Here is an 18,027-nt window from a genome sequence, read left to right as displayed (position 1 = left end):
CTGCTTTCCACCTCGCTGCATCTTGATGGTCATCTGAGCGACTCCATTCTTACATTTTACTGCCAAAACCTGGGATTGGAACACCATCTCGACCGGGTCTCCCAAGTCAGACTTGGGCCACGAGCTGGCCCCAAGCCTTGGACCCAGACGCCAAGCTTCCCCTATGGCTTACTGACCCCATCTATCTCCTTTTTCCTCTGACTCCTCTATACCTTGCTGACTTACTCAAATCACCCTAGCCATGCTGACTCCCCTCACAATTATGGTTATCACCCTCCTAACCTTTGCCACATCATATCGACATCCTCTAGCCCCCACAATACAGAGAATGGCATGCCTAACCAACAAAACTAACTGCTAAATCTTCCCCCACTCCTCCCACCACCCAGACATCGAGGTACCTGCTTTCCCACCCAATCTCCCCACCTTATATAGCCTTACTGCCCACTTTCTTCCATCCCCCTACTGGCCCTCTCACTCTCACAAGGGTCCAGCAGATCTCTCTGGAGCAGCCCAGCCAGTGGCCACTGTCACCCATATTATTGGTCCCGCTGCTCTCTGCATTCACTTCAGACATATCAGTGGCACCCATATCCAACCTCGCTTCTTGGGCACGTTCAACTACTCCATTTTCTGTAACCACACCCTAGACCTAGTCTCCACCACCATGGAGGCTGACCAGGCAAGCCTCTTACCCATGCTTACAGTGCCTTCCAAATTCACAATCACACCAATGCTTCAGACTTTCCTACCACACCTTACTGCATCATGGATTTTTGAAATAACCAATACAACCAAACATTTCTTTACAAAATCATCGATAATGTTTGGTGCCAGTCAATGAAAAACAAAACTCACCACATTTGTATCACCATCACCAATGCAAAATATAGCATTGCTTTTTCCCTACAAGTAGCAGGATATCACTTCCTATGTGGAACTCAAACATACCTAACAATTCCTCCTTACTGGACTGGCACCTGTATGATAGTCACTCTAATACTAGACACCTCCATACTAAACCCCCAGCAAATAGCAAAAAAAAAAAAAAGATGTCTATACAGTGAAAGCTTTGGGCAGCAGAGGGGAGAGGCTCTCATGCTGAATCCTGACCCACCTAGTGGTGGCAGATGGCAATGGCGCTTGTCTCAGTAGTTCTTCCCTGTATGCAGCTCTTCCCTGACCAGGCTAATCCTTTCTGGGATGGGGAAAAGCAAGCACCTTCTTACTATACTGTCAGATGTCGATGCAGCAAACACAGTGTCCTGAGTCAGCCCAGAGGACCTCATCTACAAGATCATGTTCGTTTCTCTCTCTCATTACAACCGTGAGCCCCGTCCAGGCGCTCTTTTCTGCACAAGACCAAGTAGGATGGTGACTTGGGTGCCTATGCCCAACAGACTCATTGTCCTGCCCCTGCCTAAGGCTCCCTGCCTGGCACACTTGGCTTTTTCCTTAGAGCGGCTGCTGTGCAGGTTGTGGGGAACTAAAAAGTTCCTCAGCTGAAGTCTTACTAACCGACATCCTAAAGTTCTGCTTGACATGGCCTCGCCATCCCATAATAGTTGTTTACTCCTTACTAGGGCAACGTCCCTCTTTCTGTTCCTGGGATTGCTGTCCTGCAGTTTAACTCATATCTGCCAGATAACGCCCAAGCTGCAGCTGCGTTCCCCCCGAATGAAAAATTCCTCTTCTCCTGAGCTATAAGAATGCTGTTTTGACTAAGAATAAATGAGACTTGATCAGAGCACTGTCTTGTCTCCTCTCCTTGTGTCTCTTGTCCCTTCTTCATCCTCACTCCCCCTCTAGGGTCCTCGTTGCTCGACCTGCGGGACGGGTCAGCAGGTGGAGGGGACGAGAGGGGTCTGGGTATGGGAAGGGAGGGAGGGGCTCTGCATCAGTAAGCAAGGCCCATTTACTTTGATTCCCGCAGCCCGACAGCTACTTGTTGCAGGTAAAGCTGCGATGCCCCGTGGTCAGGACAGCTGTGCTCCTGCATATGTCATGTTAGTCTCGGAGTCCCAGCTGACCCACCCTGAAATGGGAATATGAAAAACAGAAAATCCAGATATATTACCAAGTTGCCTATGGAAATTGCACATAAAATAAGGCAGCATATCCAGGCAGTGTGGAAAGGACAGAATTAATAAGTAGGGTTATCATAAGTAATTAGGCACATGGGAAAGGGTAACACAGGATGAACTGCAGACAGCTCAGAGAGCCATACGCGAGGGAAACAAATAGAAGAACTGGAGGGGAATCTGAGTGAATTCCTTTATATTCTGGCAACAAAGGAAACGTTCCTAATTATGATTTAAAATACACCAGTAAAAAGTTTTGATAAAATTGACTACAAAAAACCAGAAAACGTTTGCATGGCCAACAATACTGTATGAAAAAAACCAAGGGGTAAGCGACCAACTGAGGAAAAAAATCTTAGTAACATACTACAGAGTTTTAGTGTCACAGATATTATAAAGAGCTTTGAAAATTTGAGAAGAAAATGATCAAAGACATGATAGGAAAAGCAAAATTATAAACAGATCACAGGAGAATAAATGCCTTAAATATGAAAAGATGCGCTACCTCACTCAAAAGAGAAAAGCAGTTCTTACCCATTGCGTTGGCAAAAATTCCAAGTCTGACAACCTGCTCCGTTGGTGATACTGTAGGTAAACAGTCTCACAAGCTGCTGGGGGTCTTCAGGGGCTTTCCTCTGTACTACCTGACACAAACACCATTAAGCATATGGATGTTCTTTTTATTTAAAGTTGGAACACTTTCTAAGGTTCTGGGAACTGGTAGAAAGAATTTGAGATTTTTTTTTTTTCCATCTCCTTTAAGTCACGGGAGGTAACACATCTCTTAAGCCTTTTCAGTTGTTCTTTCTGAATTTTAATTTTTTAAAATTTAGTCAGTTCCTTCTCACTAAAACCATTGTCTGATTTATGATGTTTTCCATTGGAACAGGCCTCATGCCATTAAGAAAGTCATATGCACAGACATTTTACCAGCTTTTAGTTGTAATAACAAGCTACAATGATCTTAGAAAATAAAAGGTTGCTGAGGAAGCCCAAACGGAGTGGTCGGCTGCAATGGACTGAGCATATAAATGTGACCATACATGAGTTAGGTGTCTAACATAAGGCTGTGCCTTTTAATTTCTATATGTTTGTGTCACTTACAGATGAATTACATCAAGATGACAAAGACAGCCCAGAATCCATTAAAATATGGGGGTTCTTTAATCCCTAAACCAGACTATTTATCAATGAGAATATTTTGCATGCGATCCCACAGATCACTTTATAATTGCAGAATGAAAAAACATACCTTACAATAGCGACATCTTGTGTTCATCATCTTAACCACATGACAAATTGAGCACCTCTCATAGTGGGACCCTCTGAGATTGTGTCTCCTTCCTTGTGGGCAGCAATATGCAGTACACTGCGTCACCTCTGACACATTCTCGCCAAAAATGTTTAATTTGAAATTAATCAAGCCTTTAGCCCTAACCTCCAGTGTACAGGATATTCAAGGGCCACAGGAACACAGGAACATACTTCAATTTTCTGTCTCCTTTAGATAGATCTGTGGTAACTATTTATTATATGATTCTACAGCTTAATCAGGTTGCTAACATAGTTTTCCAGTCTGGTGTTTACACGTGGGGATTTACTTCATTTCACTTATAAGCAATATTAGAAAGGTATCTTGACTCCAGCGTCAGACCATTTTTTGGCATAACATGGAGCAAAAACTTAAAAAAGAAAAAAGGTATAGCTTGTAAGTTAAATCAATCACAACATGCAAACATGTTTCACACAATGGGCCACAGCCAACCTGGGCCAACTTCGTTATTTTACAAAACAAAAAACTATTTAGCATTGTTGATTTGGAATGTCTGTCTGTTCTAAGATTTCCCCAAGTTGCCTCTATTTGTGAGAGAATGATGATTCATTTAGTGGTTCTTTCAAAGAGAAATAGTCATCGTTTCCCTCCTGTTTATCAAATAGACATGCACTGGCAGGGACACTCCAGGTACTGCAGATTATAAAATAATTGCTCTAAGAGGACTATCATTATCCCTTAGGGTTATGCATTAATTACTATGTCTCTGCCCTTTATTTACCAAATGGCAGAATCCTTAAAGGTTTTGGTTAAATAGGACCACAGGACCTCTTGCATAGAAATACTGAGCTTGAGCAACTTTGATGTTGATAGATAATGCTTTTTAATTAAAAAAAAAACTTTTATACTAATTAGCCTGTTAAAGGGTGAATAGAGAAATTTTTCTTTTCAAATATTTGATTGGAAAATAAGCACTTGCATGTAATGAGATTCGTGGTGTATAATACAGCACATTGTGAGATGCTGTTATATGCCATTTTAACTATGTAAACAACATCTCAACCAATCAAAATCCAGAGAAAGCTTTATATGGCCTTGTATAGGGGGGACTTAAATGCTAATAAACACGTATTTTCTACTTTAAGTACGTACTCCACCCAATAAAGTGTATTCTTATGGGACGTTGTCCAAGTTGAAAACAGACAAGGCTTGTGTGACACTCCTGGCTGATGAGGCTGAGCTCCCTGGTCCAGGACCTCAAAAGCATGTGAGGGACAAGGGTGGCTGCAGACCAGCGAAGATGAGATCAAAACTCTCTGCAAGAGGATGAGAACCAGAACTCAGTCTCTCTCCCTCTTCTGTCTGTACGCAGCATCCTCACCAATAGTGGATCATTTTATCAAACCCACCTTTATATGCAGGGGTTACTTTAAGTCACAAACATAGTCTTCATTCCGAAATTACAATGTCCACTTGATTAATCAATATTTAAAAAAATACTTTATTGATTTTTAGAGAGAGGGGAAAGGAGGGAGAAAATGAGGGAGAGAGACATTATTGTGTGATTGCCTCTCGAGCGGTCCCAACTAGGCACCCGGCCCACAACCCAGGCATGTGCCCTGACTGAGAATCGAAACGGTGACTCTCTAGTTCACAGGACGGAGCTCAATCCACTGAGCCACACCAGCCGGGGCTATTAATCAACATTTTGATGTTTATTGTAAAGATAGGTCTCTTCTCTTCTCTTCGGGCAAAGGCCACTGCAGACTTTAAGGAAGTATCTTTTCTTTCCCCCCACTTCTTTGTTCTTAGATTCCTAAGGGCAGCTTCTGGCCTCTCTGAGACTGGAGTGCAGAGGGGAAGAAGGAGCAGAGACTGAAAGCTGACCACTCTGTGTCTGTTCCCTAGAGGTTCCTCTGCCTACTCCCCACCCCACCCCCATGTGTAGGCGCTGCTGCTTTGACTGGCTTCTTCTGATCTTCACCCCCGACCTCCATCCAGCATCTGTCAGTAATGCATCCCAGAATCTCCTCTGGAAGGCCAGCCCCTTGGGAAAATTTCTTGTTAACCCTGGCCAACATTTTCTGCAAACATTTCTGAGTATTCTGGCCTTTGTCCTCAGTTACCGGGAGGTATCTCTAGGCTTTTAAAATATCCTACCTGATATGAGTGCCTTTGTTTACCCAGCTTTGGGCCACACCAGCTAGTCTAACAGTGATTTGTGGTGGGGGTTTGGAGTCATGCAGTATCAGCTCAGCCTTAGAGGGGGCTGAAAACTAAAGGTCGGGGACCCAGGTTGTCAACCATGTAACGTGAATGTCTGTGTGATGGAGCACCAATAAAATCTCAACGCCAGGGTCAGGTGAGCTTCTTCACTGGGCAATTCTCAGGCATATCGCTACTCACTTTGCCAGGGCTGTAGCGCGCTCCATGAGTCCACTAGGAGAGGGTTCCTGCAGGCTGCACTCCGGGAACCCTTCTGGACCGTGCCCCTGCGCCTCTCTTCCCTTGGCTGATTTTAATCCATATCTTTCCGCGGTAAAAAGCATCACTGAGAGTTTAACACCTTTCAGCATGAGATCGTTGAGTGAATTATCAAACCCGAGAGTCGTCTTGAGAATCCCCCTAACTTGCCATGGCTGGCAAAGCGAGGGTGGTCTTGTAGATGGTCGCCCTTACGTGGCAAGTGCCTTGGATAAGCAGATGGGCAGTAAGTGTTCACTGAATGAAGGAAAGGATGGAGGGATGCGTATATGCCAACAGAAGAAGCCATGCCAGCTATGTAGGGGCGGAGTTCTCTCAAATGCAGCGTGATAAAGGTTTGTGTTCACATGTTTTGCATGACAAAACGAGACTTTTTAATCCTGTGGGTTTTCTTCCCAAGCACCCTTGGACTTTCCTGATCACACCCGAAACATGTTTCAGTTCCCACCCTACTTCAAAGACTAAATGCCAAGCAGATTTCTGCCTGAAGAGTGGGAATAACAGCAATGTCATAAAGCTGTTTACAGAGTGTAGGCAGGGTCTGAGGCTGACCTGGACCTTTCTCCAGGGCTAATCCAAGGGGGACACCAAGAAGACAGAGACACACTTTCCGTGCACAGTCGGCAAAAGCTGCACAGTCAGGAACGACCACTCCAAGAAACCTCAGGCACAGAGCACACTCTCTAAACTGCTGTCCATGCGCAAAAGGAGGTCACACCTCAGTCGGAGACCATGTTATTTATGACTCCAGAGAAGGATAAAGCCTATAGACGTAATGTTGAAGGCTCCTCCCTGCTCTTTCTCCTTCGGAGACCCAGGAACGGTCTTCTCTGTCTTCTTTGGCACCTTTGAGCTCAGGGTCAGAAACATCCCATGAATAGGTTACTTTCCATAATCATTTCAAGGCTGCTATTTCCTCCCACATGGTTTTCCAGAGTGAATAGCTGGGAGGTAGTTAGTTGCCACAGAACTGTTATCAGAGAACAGAGTGTACGTTCTGACAGGATGATAATGAGGCCCCACAGAGCTCGAAGAAAGCTTCATAGTCCTAACTTCTATCAGCTCTGGATGGTCTGATATCCGAGTTTTCTCCCAGGAGGCAGTTACGGCCTCGGAAATCACTAAGGAAATATTAGCTACATTATCCAGACCAGGGCTCACTGCCCTTTTAATTTTTAGATCCCCAGCAGAATGACATAGTTTTGATCAGATATCTTCAGGTGATGCAAAATTTTGCTTCAGAGATCCATAGTCTCTTTGCGAGAATTCCTACGTCCATCCCATAAATTTAAAGTCAACTTCCATTTGCACACTTCCCTGGTGGATCAGTCCCGTGTGAGTGGAATCCAAATATCAGATGGTGCGTCCCGGCAGTTAAGTCCTAGAGGACGTGGCTCCGAGCTCCCTTCTACAGTCTGTGGAAGTCCAAAGCCTTTTCAACACCCGCTACAAGTTCCCAGGGGCTTGGTCTCAACTTCACTCAGTTTCCATGCTCCAGCTTCCTTGTGGGCTGCCTTTCTTTGAGATATCATGATTCTTGAGAAATCTCCGTAAACTACCAACTGCATAAAACACCCTGTCTAATCATACCATCTCCCTCCATTCTTTCTTCTCCAGCCTCTCCAAACAAGCTTCTTTACTGCAGTGGAGTTCTTGCTCGTGAATCCTGCTCATTAACCCCGCCTCCACTTTCCATTAAACACAGGCCTGCCTTGTTTGATTGTGCTTCACAGATGCTGTGCTTTTTACAAATTGAAGGCAAGACCCTCCGCCAGCAAGATTATGACTCATTTTACCAGGATCCTCACTTTATTGTTGTGTTCTGGAACGGAACCCGAGATATCTCTGAGATATGCCTGCAGTCCCCTGACCACCCCTGCTGGTCTAAGGAGCTTACCTGGTGAGGTGACCCAGACCACCACCCCTAAGGTGTCTACGTCCGACTTTACTATTATCTTTTCCAGGCTGTAGCTACTGCACTTGTCCGATTACCATGTAACTGGGTATGGGGACGCCAAAGAGGCACTGCATGGATCTTCTGAGCCCCAAACATATTATTTCCAGCCTCACTGAGTAGCAGCAGCCCTAATTCCCCCTGTATTTCCTTTTTCTGCCTGCTGTTTTGTTGACACCTGGGGCCAGAAGTGCCTGGGCAACAGCCACTGTTTATAGATAGAGTTCAGTGGGATTCTTACTGGGTTCTCTGATGGGAGTGGCCCCTTTTAGATGGAATGGGAGGCACTAATTGCCCACGATGGTCATTGGGTGTGACCTTTGGTTTCCAGACCCATGTATGGTTCTTGCTGGGACAGGGAATAGCACTATATGGTGGTCATTAATTTCGGGTGTCCTGGATGATGGTACACAAAACTCTAAACTGAGATCTTGGCTGGACTTAGGAAAACTGTCCTCCTGCTCTACCAGGCTGGTGGCTTCTGGGTGATGATATATGTGACAGAACTAGTGGATCTCATTACCATGTGTCAATTACCACACCCCAATTGCTGTTAAGTAAGACCCTGAGCTTTGATCCCTTGCTGATACCAAATACTCTATAAAGTCTCAGACAGTGCTGCTGGCCCTGTATTAGGAAAGGTAAACCCATAGAAAGAATATGTATTTGTGCCCTGACTATCGTGGCTCAGTTGGTTAGGCATCATCCTGGAAATTGAAAGGTGGCTGGTCTGATTCTTGGTCAGGGCACCTGCCTGGGTTTTGGGTTTGGTCCCTAGTCCAGGCATGTATGAGAAGTAACTGATTGCTATTTCTCTCCCTCCCTTCCCCTCTCTCTAAAGATAAATAAATGAAATCTTAAAAAAAAAAGATGTATTTGTTCTGGTCAAGATGATAACTGCCCCTTCTAGTGGGCAAGGAATCCAATGTAATCAAGTTGCAGCCAAGTGACTGGTTAGTTTCCTTAGAGGATGATGCTGTATCAGAGGCCCAGTGTTGGTCTCTGCTGCTGACAGGTTAGACTTTAAGCAGATGCAAGACCAACTGTTGAACCCATGCATAGTCTCCATCTCTGGTTACTCCGTCAGTGCACCCATTCCGCCAATGCTCAGGTAGCTGACGACAGAGGCCTTAGCCTGCAGAACTCTTAAACCCTTGAGATGGACTTGTACTTCCCTTCTAATCCCAGCTTCAACATCTCTGTCACCACTACACACACACACCCTCACCCTCACTATTCTTTCCTTAGCCTCAACAGCGACCTGCGGGTGCCCTACCTGACCTACTGTCGCTGATCCCCACAGAAATGCCTGCTCCTCTCTTATCCTTTATAATGGGACTCACCTCACCCACTTTCCCCATCTTTCTATTTTGAGCCAAGACTTCATGTTTGATATGGAAGAATTGTTGGCCTCAATTGGGGTCCCTAGCAAACTGCTGAACTGGGGGCTCCAGGGTCTGATCCCTTTTCTCAACACACAAGAGGTGTTCCAATGTTGTGGTCCTCAGAGGTGGGAAGATGTGAGAGATTGAGCCCTACCCTCTTCTCTCTAAAGAAAAACTGAGGCCTCGGCTAAATAGGGCTGAGGTCCAAAACTACCATAACAGGGCAGTATAAGGTTGGGGTTTTGGAAAAAGAGGGACTTGGACTAATAGGGGTTGGGAGATAATTCCCACACTGAGGGAAATTAGCCACTAGAAATAAACTTCTCCCATACTGGGAGAAAATGAGTGATTATTTGTTTTCTGGGCCCAAATCCCACAGAAAGTCTAGGCCTGGGTGTGCTGGTCTCTTACATAACTGAAGTACAAAGTCAAGAATCTCAAATTTCAGAAACTGGTAAAACGTGGTAACTTTGAGAAGATTTATGCCATGTATTATTTTCCCAAGACTTGTTCAGTGGAAAAGTATTTATCTTTGAGTCCTTTAAAAGCTCAAAACTGTCTAGAAGACAAGATGTTCTCCCCTAGGATGACTTCTTCCCACATAATATCTCAGCTTCATTTGGGCCATCTTACCTTCTTCCCCATGACCTTCTCCAGTCCACAGAGAGGCCAGCCCCTCCTTTTTACTGTCGGATCTTGATCCCTCACTGCCCTCTCCAGCCTAATTCTTCAGCCAATTCTTTTCCAGTGGTTCTTTTCCTTGTACTCCCCTTGGAATTCCAGCTTCTTTCCCTCTGTCTAATATCCTTCCCCATAATCACACGTGATGGCCAGGGATGCCATCGTGCACCAGGCACCAGTGAATCATAGTCTATGTGAATGGTGCCCCCTGGAGCTGAACAGTGAGCTTAACAGAAGGAAGGAACAATGCTGAATGGGGGAAAGGAGCATTTCCCCTGCTCACTAGGTGGCGCTCAGGCAGTTTTCAACTATGTGATGTGGCAACGGCTCTGAGATTGCGGCAATTCAGCAAACTCACCACCATTTTCTTAGCTAAGTAAACCTTTGCTATAAGGGTCCTGGGATTACAGACTCAGATTCTAAAAGAAGCTTTGGGTTGGCATATCCTCAAATGGAAACATTCCCAGGTGAAAGGAGTATAACTACTCCTTAAAGAGCTCAGTCAGCAGTTCATGCATTCATTCAAGGAGCATTTACTGAACACCTGCTACATGTCAGACACTGTGTTGCCTGCTGAGGAGTCATGTGAGGATAAAAAGGAAGAAAAAAAAAAAACAAAAAAACCCCACGATCTCTACACTCATGGACCTTTCAGGCACTGACTAAAAATTCACGCAAATACCATTAAATTGTAACAGTGGAAAGAACTGCAAACGAGAGTTACATAATGCTATGAGAACATCTAATAGACCAAGACAGGAAGTTCGAGGAAGGCTTACTTGCGAGAGGGATGGTTGAGTTAACATCTGAAGACAGAGTAGGTGTTGATGAGATAAAATGGAAATGGAATGTCATAAGCAGAAATAAAAGCATGTTCTAGGACCCGTGGGGCGTTTGAGAAGGTGAATGAGGAAGACCAGTGTGGCTGGATCAGTGTGAGCAAGAGGGTGTGCCAAGTGAGATAAGGCTGGAGAGGCAGGGAGCACCAGACCTGGCGAGCCTTACAGGCTATAATACAAATTTTGATCTTTATTCCAGGAATAACTGGAAGTCATTGAAAGGTTTTAAGCTGAGAAGTGACATGATCATCCCTGTGCTTTAAAAGAATCACTTTGGCTGCAATATTGCTAATGTACGGAAGGGGCTTTAGCAATGTGGGAGATAAGGTAGGAGATTATTGTAGGAGGGCGGGGGAGAGAAGCTGGTGGCTTGTATGGAGCTGGATTTGGAAAGCTCTGACTCTTAGAAATTCCTTCCTTACATCAAAGCAAAAGTGGCCCCAGCTCTTTCTTCTGGGACCACAAAGCAGTCTTTCCCCATTGCCCCTTCCTGCAGCCCCTGGCCACAAATCTATTTTCTGTGCCTATGGCTTTGCCCAATCTGGACATTTTGTACAAATGGAATCATAGAATACAGGGTTTTTGGGGTCTGACTTCTTTCCTTCACTTGGAATATTTCCAAGCTTCATCCATGTTGTAGCATATATGAGCTCTTCATTCCTTTTTTTGGGTGTTCATAATTTTCGGCATTATGAATAACACTGCTATGAAAATTAATGTTCCAGTTTTGTGTGGACATATATTTTCCATTTTGAGGGGTACATACCTAGGAGTAGAATTGCTGGGTCATATGGCAATTCTGTGTTCAAACTTTTGAGGAATTGCCAGAGGTTTACCAAAGTGCCTGCACCATTTTATATTCTGCCAGCTGTGTGCAAGTCAACACTTATTACTGTCTTTCTTTTTGACTATAGCCATCCTAGTGGGTGTAAAGTAGTATCTTATTGTGGTTTTAATTTGCATTCCCTAAATTTGTTGAGCACCTTTTCATCTGCTGATTGGTCATTTGTATATGTTCTCTGGACAAATGTCTATTCATACCATTTGCCCATTTTTAAACTGGGTCGTTTATTGTTTCATTATTAAATTGTGAGAGTTCTTTATATATTGTTCACATGAGTCCCTAGAACATGATTTTATTTCTGCTTATGACATTCCATTTCCATTTTATCTCATCAACATCTATTCTGTCTTCATATGTTTACTCTACCAACCCTCTTGCCGCAAATAAGCCTTCCTTGAACTTCCTGCCTTGGTCCGTTAGATGCTCTCATAACATTATGTACCTCTCGTTTGCAGTTCTTTCCACTGTTACAATTTAATGGTATTTGCATGAATTTTTAGTCAATACCTGAAAGGTCCATGAGTGTAGAGATCATGGGGTTTTTTCTTTCTTTTTATCCTCACATGCCTCCTCAGTATACAATTTGTAAATATTTTATCTCATTCTGTTTTTTTTTTTTTTTTTTTTTGTGGTGTCCTTTGCAGCACAAAAGTTTCTAATTTGGATTAAGTCCAACGGGCTAATAAGTTTTGAGCAGAAGTGGTGGATGTCGCTTCCTAGGCTAAGCATTTAATTGTCAGTATGAGAGTCTTTAGAGCTCTCTTGAAAAGGTGACCAGAAATATTTGAGCTGGCGATGGTCCTGTCAGCCTGGGTCCCTGAGAGATTCCAGTGAGCAGAGCCCCTCCACGAACCCATGAAATATATATAGCCTGAGAGAGAAACAAATCTTGGTCGTTTTAAGCCACTGCGATTTGAGGATTACTTATCACCACAGTATAACCAAGCCCTTCCTGACTGATACACGTGCCTTTTATAGCTTCATTAGTCATCAGCATATTATCAAATAAGAACTAAAACACTTTAATATATACATATCAGTTTAAATCAAATGAGTTTACAATCTCAGCTCTATAAACTATTGAGCACTTTATATTTTATCCCATATTTAGTCCATTTGAAATAGTGGTTTCATGATATGGAAAAATGCCCTTGCTACAGTAAATGAAAAAAAGTTTTAAGTTTCAAGACAAAGTGCTAGAATGTTAACTAGTGGTTATGTTTCTCTGTTGGATTATATATATTTTTCAGAACTTATCTGTATTTTTACATTTATTTTTACAATACTCAGAAAATAATATTCTTTTATTTAAAACATTTCTACCTTATAAATGGCATTTACATTTGTTTATTGTTAGAAAAAATCTAGCATGAAAGGTATCAACCATTCTATATATTTTTGTGTCCATCTAACAATGTTTATAGAAAATCATGAGAAGACCTGTTGCCCCATAATCAACAGAATATATTTTGTATCATATTTTTAAAAGTATTTTATTTTCATTTTCAATTACAGTTGACATTTAATATTATTTTATATTACTTTCAGGTGTACAGCATAGTCATTAGACAATTATATAATTTACAAAGTGATCCCCACCTGGCACCACAGATAGTTATTACAATATTATTGACTATATTCTGTATGCTGTACTTTACATCCCTATGACTATTTTGTAACTACCAATTTGCTGTATCTTAATTTTCAAATGATTAGCCAGAAGAATACAATTTTATATGCACTAAGTATCAGTGCAATAGGCCACACTAACTTCATATTTTTCATTTAACTTCTGGGTTCAGGAGGTAGGTATTATAATCACAAATACAGGTTTATTCAAATGAGCCACAAGTTCTCATTATTCTACAAGAACCTGGCTATAATATGATTTTTATCTCAAAATGGTGGGAGGATATGTGCATTACCTCTCCTTTCTCTCACAATATTATTAAATGCAAAAGGAATATAAATAAGAATAACTCTGCTGAGCCAGTGGCAAATAAAGCAGATGCCATTGGAGAACCAGACCAACAAAAAACATCTGGAAGATGCTAGGAGGCAGATGGAGCCAGACTGAAATCCATGGAACAGAGGTCCCAAAGCCAGCTGGAAGAGGAAATGGCTCTGTTTTCCTTCCTCATTAAAGGAAGTGACGTGGACTAAACTCTAACCCAGATATATGATGACTCAACTTAAGTCTTCAAAACATTAACTTGATTTCTGGAAGGGAAAACAGGTGTTATTTTCCCCTCAACCCTCTGTGGTGTTACAGTTTTGGTAATATTTATAGGTGGGAAATGACCTTGACTATTTCTGCTCTCCCTCTGGACTAGGTTAAACCTTTTCCACAGAGGTTGTATTTTGCTAACACATTCATTCCCTGAAATCAGAAAGTGATTATGTGCCTAACCTGATTGAGCTCACTACAGAGGTGTTTCCTGGCTTGTACCAGCGCGTCTCTCCCAGATCTACTTTTTCTGTTTCATAAACTACAATTTGACTGATAAAATGACAGTGAAGATAAGTAAATACTGAATCAAGGTGATAGCAGAAATATAGCCTTTTTTTCCTCTCCTTTCCTCCCTGAATTACAGTGTGGTTTTTGAGACAATGCTTATATACTCAGGAACAGGAACTTTTCTTTTTTGAGGAACAGAACCTTTATTTTCATTTCTTAATTTTTAAAAATATTGCAGAGACTTTCACTTGAGGCAGCAGATCATGTGTTGGGTAAGGTGGGAGCTCAGAGCCCCGGCTCTCTGAATTATGGAACAAGTGTCCCTCGTCCATCAGCTCCCGACAGCGGACTTAGCTTTGGAGGGCAGCGTGAGAAGCACAGATGTGTGTGTGTGTGTGCTCTGTCCTGGCCAAGGAGAAAGAAGGAGGGCTGGTTAGCTGAGGTTAATGTAATCCCAAAGGCTCCTTTGCCAAAAATGTTTCCTGGTGTAAGTATAATATTATATTAGGAGCTTCCAGAAGGCGATGAGACAGGAAATATGGAAATATAGGCTGTAGGTCCAAGTTCGACATTCAGCCTCAGTGACTGCAAAGCTTTCAATAAATCAGGGCTTGACCCTGGCTGGGTGGCTCAGTTGGTTGGAGCATCGTTCATACACCAAAGGGCTGCAGGTTCCATTCCAGGTCAGGGTACATACCTAGGTTGCTGGTTTGATCCCCGGCCGAGGTATGTACGGGAGACAACTGATCGATGTCTCTCTCTCTCTCTCAAATCAATAAACATATTTTTAAAATTAAAAGTAAAAAAATAAGTCAGGGCTTGGAGGAATAGCAGGATTCTGAGTTCACCTTTGTAGATTTGATTTAGTGGTGACAATCTGTCCAAAGTGTAGTGCTGATGAGATTAATGAGATTAAGAGTCTCATCCCAAAGATACCTGTGAGTTAAACCTAGACACACGCTACTCTGCTGCAAATCGATGCTAAGATGTCAGAGGGTTCAGTTTAGTGTAACCCAGTGGTCCCCAGCCTTTCTGGCACAAGGGGCCAGTTTCAGGGAAGAGAACTTTTCCACAGATGGCGGGGGCGGGTGGTGGTGGTTTCAGGATGATTCAAATGCATTACATTTATTGTGCACTTTATTTCTATTATTATTACTTTGTCATATATAATGAAATAATTATACAACTCACCATAATATAGAATCCATGGGAGCTCTGAGCTTGTTTTCCTGCAACTAGATGGTCCCATCCGGGGGTGATGGGAGACAGTGACGCCCAAAGTGTGTTGCTTCTGTCCAGTCTACTCCGTAATCTCATTTGGGTCACTGTCACTGCAGAAAACCCTGCTTCACAAAGACAGGATGTTGGACAGGGAAGCAGGCTTTTCAGGGCTTCTGTGGCAATCTCAGGATATTCCGCCTTGACTTTAACCCAGAATGTATGGAGTTTTGTTTTGTTTGTTTGTTTTGGTTGTTGATGGTTTATTGATAATATTACAGTAGCACAGCAGAAGGAGTCAAACAGCTCCACGTGGTGTTTTTAAATTCACCCCAACTGTAGGCTGAGTGACCTGCAGGTTGGCTAGACTGCCAAAGTCCAAGATCAACTTCAATGATCTGACAGGGCTAAGACCTCTGGCACATAATTCTCTCTCCTCTCTCTCTCCTCTTCCTGCAGCTTGATGGAGATGCCTCTCACTGGGCCTCTCTGAGTCCGCTTCATCAGACGGGTGACACCGCCCGCTATCTTGTTTCGGAGCTTCTTGCTGGGGATAATGACAATCTCCGCACACAAGTGATTGTTGGTGTGGAAGTCATTGCCCAGGCGCATGTAGCACGTCTTGATGATGACCCCGGTTGCCTTCCTTATGGCCTTGGTGCAAACATGGCCCATGTTGGCCAGTCCCTGGTGAAAGAGCCAGAACATATGGAAATTTGAGGTGGTCTCAAACATCCTTTTAAGGCCACCGTCGTTTGTGGATCTCAAGTAGTTGATGCTTTTCTAGCACGGACAGTGTCGATTCACCTGCCTTATTCACAAATGGGTTGCGGATCCATTCCCAACAGCAAAGTTCTGAACTTGTAATTTTGGAGAGTTAAAGAGTGAGAGTTGGCTGGGGAAACATTGTATGACTGCTGGGTAGTTTTGAGGGCTCATTTGAGATTTGAGTTCATAAATTTATAGTTAAAATCTGCCCGATTGTGAGATTTTCCCCAACAGTCCTTGGCTGATAATTGGGTTCATCCAAGGTTGACATGCATTGAAAAGATAGAAGAACCAGAGAGTTTGATCTATTGAAAAGGATGTTGTTAAAATGATGTACCATAAAATCTAATTTAGATAACAGAGGAAGAGAAGAAAAAGCTACTGGTTTGGAAAATCATGTATTAGTGTAGGGGTACATGGGTCCTGATGAGATCAAAGAATCATTGAAGTGGAGGTAGTTGAACAAGCAACATAGAAGGAGAGGAGGCTGTAGGCAGAGAGTAGGATATTTGAATTAATGACTTTGGAGGTGGCACGTAGGGCTGATCAGTTACTAGATCCAAGGGAGATGTGGCAGACAAGGGTGGAAGTCACTAAGGATAAAAGGCCTTGGGTTTGACTCCCTCAAATCTTTTTCATTTGCAATTGACAGGAAACCCAAATCAAACTTGAAAAGGGAACACAGAAGCTTTTGTTTTTAAAAAGTAGAGGGATAGTTTAGCTTTGGGCATAGCTCTTACACTGTTGTCAGGATCTGGAGTCTCTCCACCTTTCAGCTCTGCTATTTTCTGTGTGGGCTCTGACCTCAGTTCAGGTAAGCTCCTTTGTAGTGGAAGCAAATCAGCTTCCAGCAACTCCGGGCTTTCATCATCACCGGTTCAAGATGAGCAGAAAAGCATAAGCCTAACTAAGCCTAAGTCCTGGGCCTTATTCTGATTGATCCAAATTTGGGTCACATTCCCATCTCTGAACGAATCACTGTGATCACAGGCACTCACTGCTGGGATTGGCCAGATCAGAGTCTAATATCCACTTGGAGGATAGTTCATTAAAAGAAAAAGGGGGTGTTGTTACCAGAAGAGTCCATGTATGCTGGCCAGCAAAAACAACAGATGTCTTTCTTTTTCTACGGTGTTGAGCAGGTTGTTCATGAGGTTATTCAAGTTGGTAGCAGAGCTCGGGGTGGAGAGGAATCCCACAAAGCCAGTCTTTGATGCAAGAGGAGGCATGGCCTGGCATCAGTGACTCCATATGTAAAACAGAACTTGGAGTGTTAGTGCAGTGCCTTTTGATAACTCTTCAGACTGAAAGATCTTTGAGAGCAAAGGAATTTGTATCCCTGGTACCTACTAGTGGGTCTGATACACAAAATCCCCCTGCAAATAGACAGATGGATGGATGGATGGATGAATAAATGGATAGTAAATGATAGATGATGAATGAATGAACAAATGCACCACTGTATCTGACTATATCGTAGGAATAGGCCCACAGTACTTGATGAAAAGTAGTCAACAAACAACTGCTTTTTAAAAATGTATTTCTTCTGTTCAGTTACATCAGAAACTGAACATTGTAAAAACAGCATACACTCAAAAGTCACACAAACCTAGATTTGAATCTTGGCTCTGTGTGAACATTGTGCAGTTTTCTCATCTATAAAACTGGGTGATGCTAGGGTGCAACCTCAAGGAGGGAAGACCAATGAAACAATCTCCCAAGAGTATCCATAAGTAGCATTCATTATTCTGATAAATTTATTATAGCTAGGACCTAGCTCTCAGCCTGATAGAATTTTTAAAACTTCATTTCATCAGCAAATGGAGAGGGAAGCTATTTCCCAGACCGAGGCTCACATTAACCAAACCAGATAGGCAGATAAATCACAATGCCAACTTATTAACTTACCATGAGAAATTATTTGGAGTATCCAAGTAACTACCCCATTTTCTCCCTGTGCGCACCTGTATTTGGGGAGTAAAATTCTAACTAGAAGATTGTTGTGATCAGGCACAGAGACTTGGACCAGGCATCAGGAAACT

General features: G+C 43.0%; 1 pseudogene; it reads right to left on the bottom strand.

Annotated features, from left to right (window-relative positions):
- Positions 1 to 15,515: 15,515 nt before the first annotated feature.
- Positions 15,516 to 15,892, bottom strand: LOC150013565 (small ribosomal subunit protein eS17 pseudogene; annotated as a pseudogene).
- Between the last annotated feature and the right edge of the window lie 2,135 nt (positions 15,893 to 18,027).

This window comes from Furipterus horrens, unplaced genomic scaffold (genome assembly GCF_987537825.1).
Source record: "Furipterus horrens unplaced genomic scaffold, mFurHor1.1.pri manual_scaffold_4, whole genome shotgun sequence".
Taxonomy (NCBI): Eukaryota; Metazoa; Chordata; class Mammalia; order Chiroptera; family Furipteridae; genus Furipterus; species Furipterus horrens.
The sequence above is the reverse complement of the archived record's forward strand: the minus strand, read 5'-3'. Positions and strand labels throughout refer to the sequence as shown.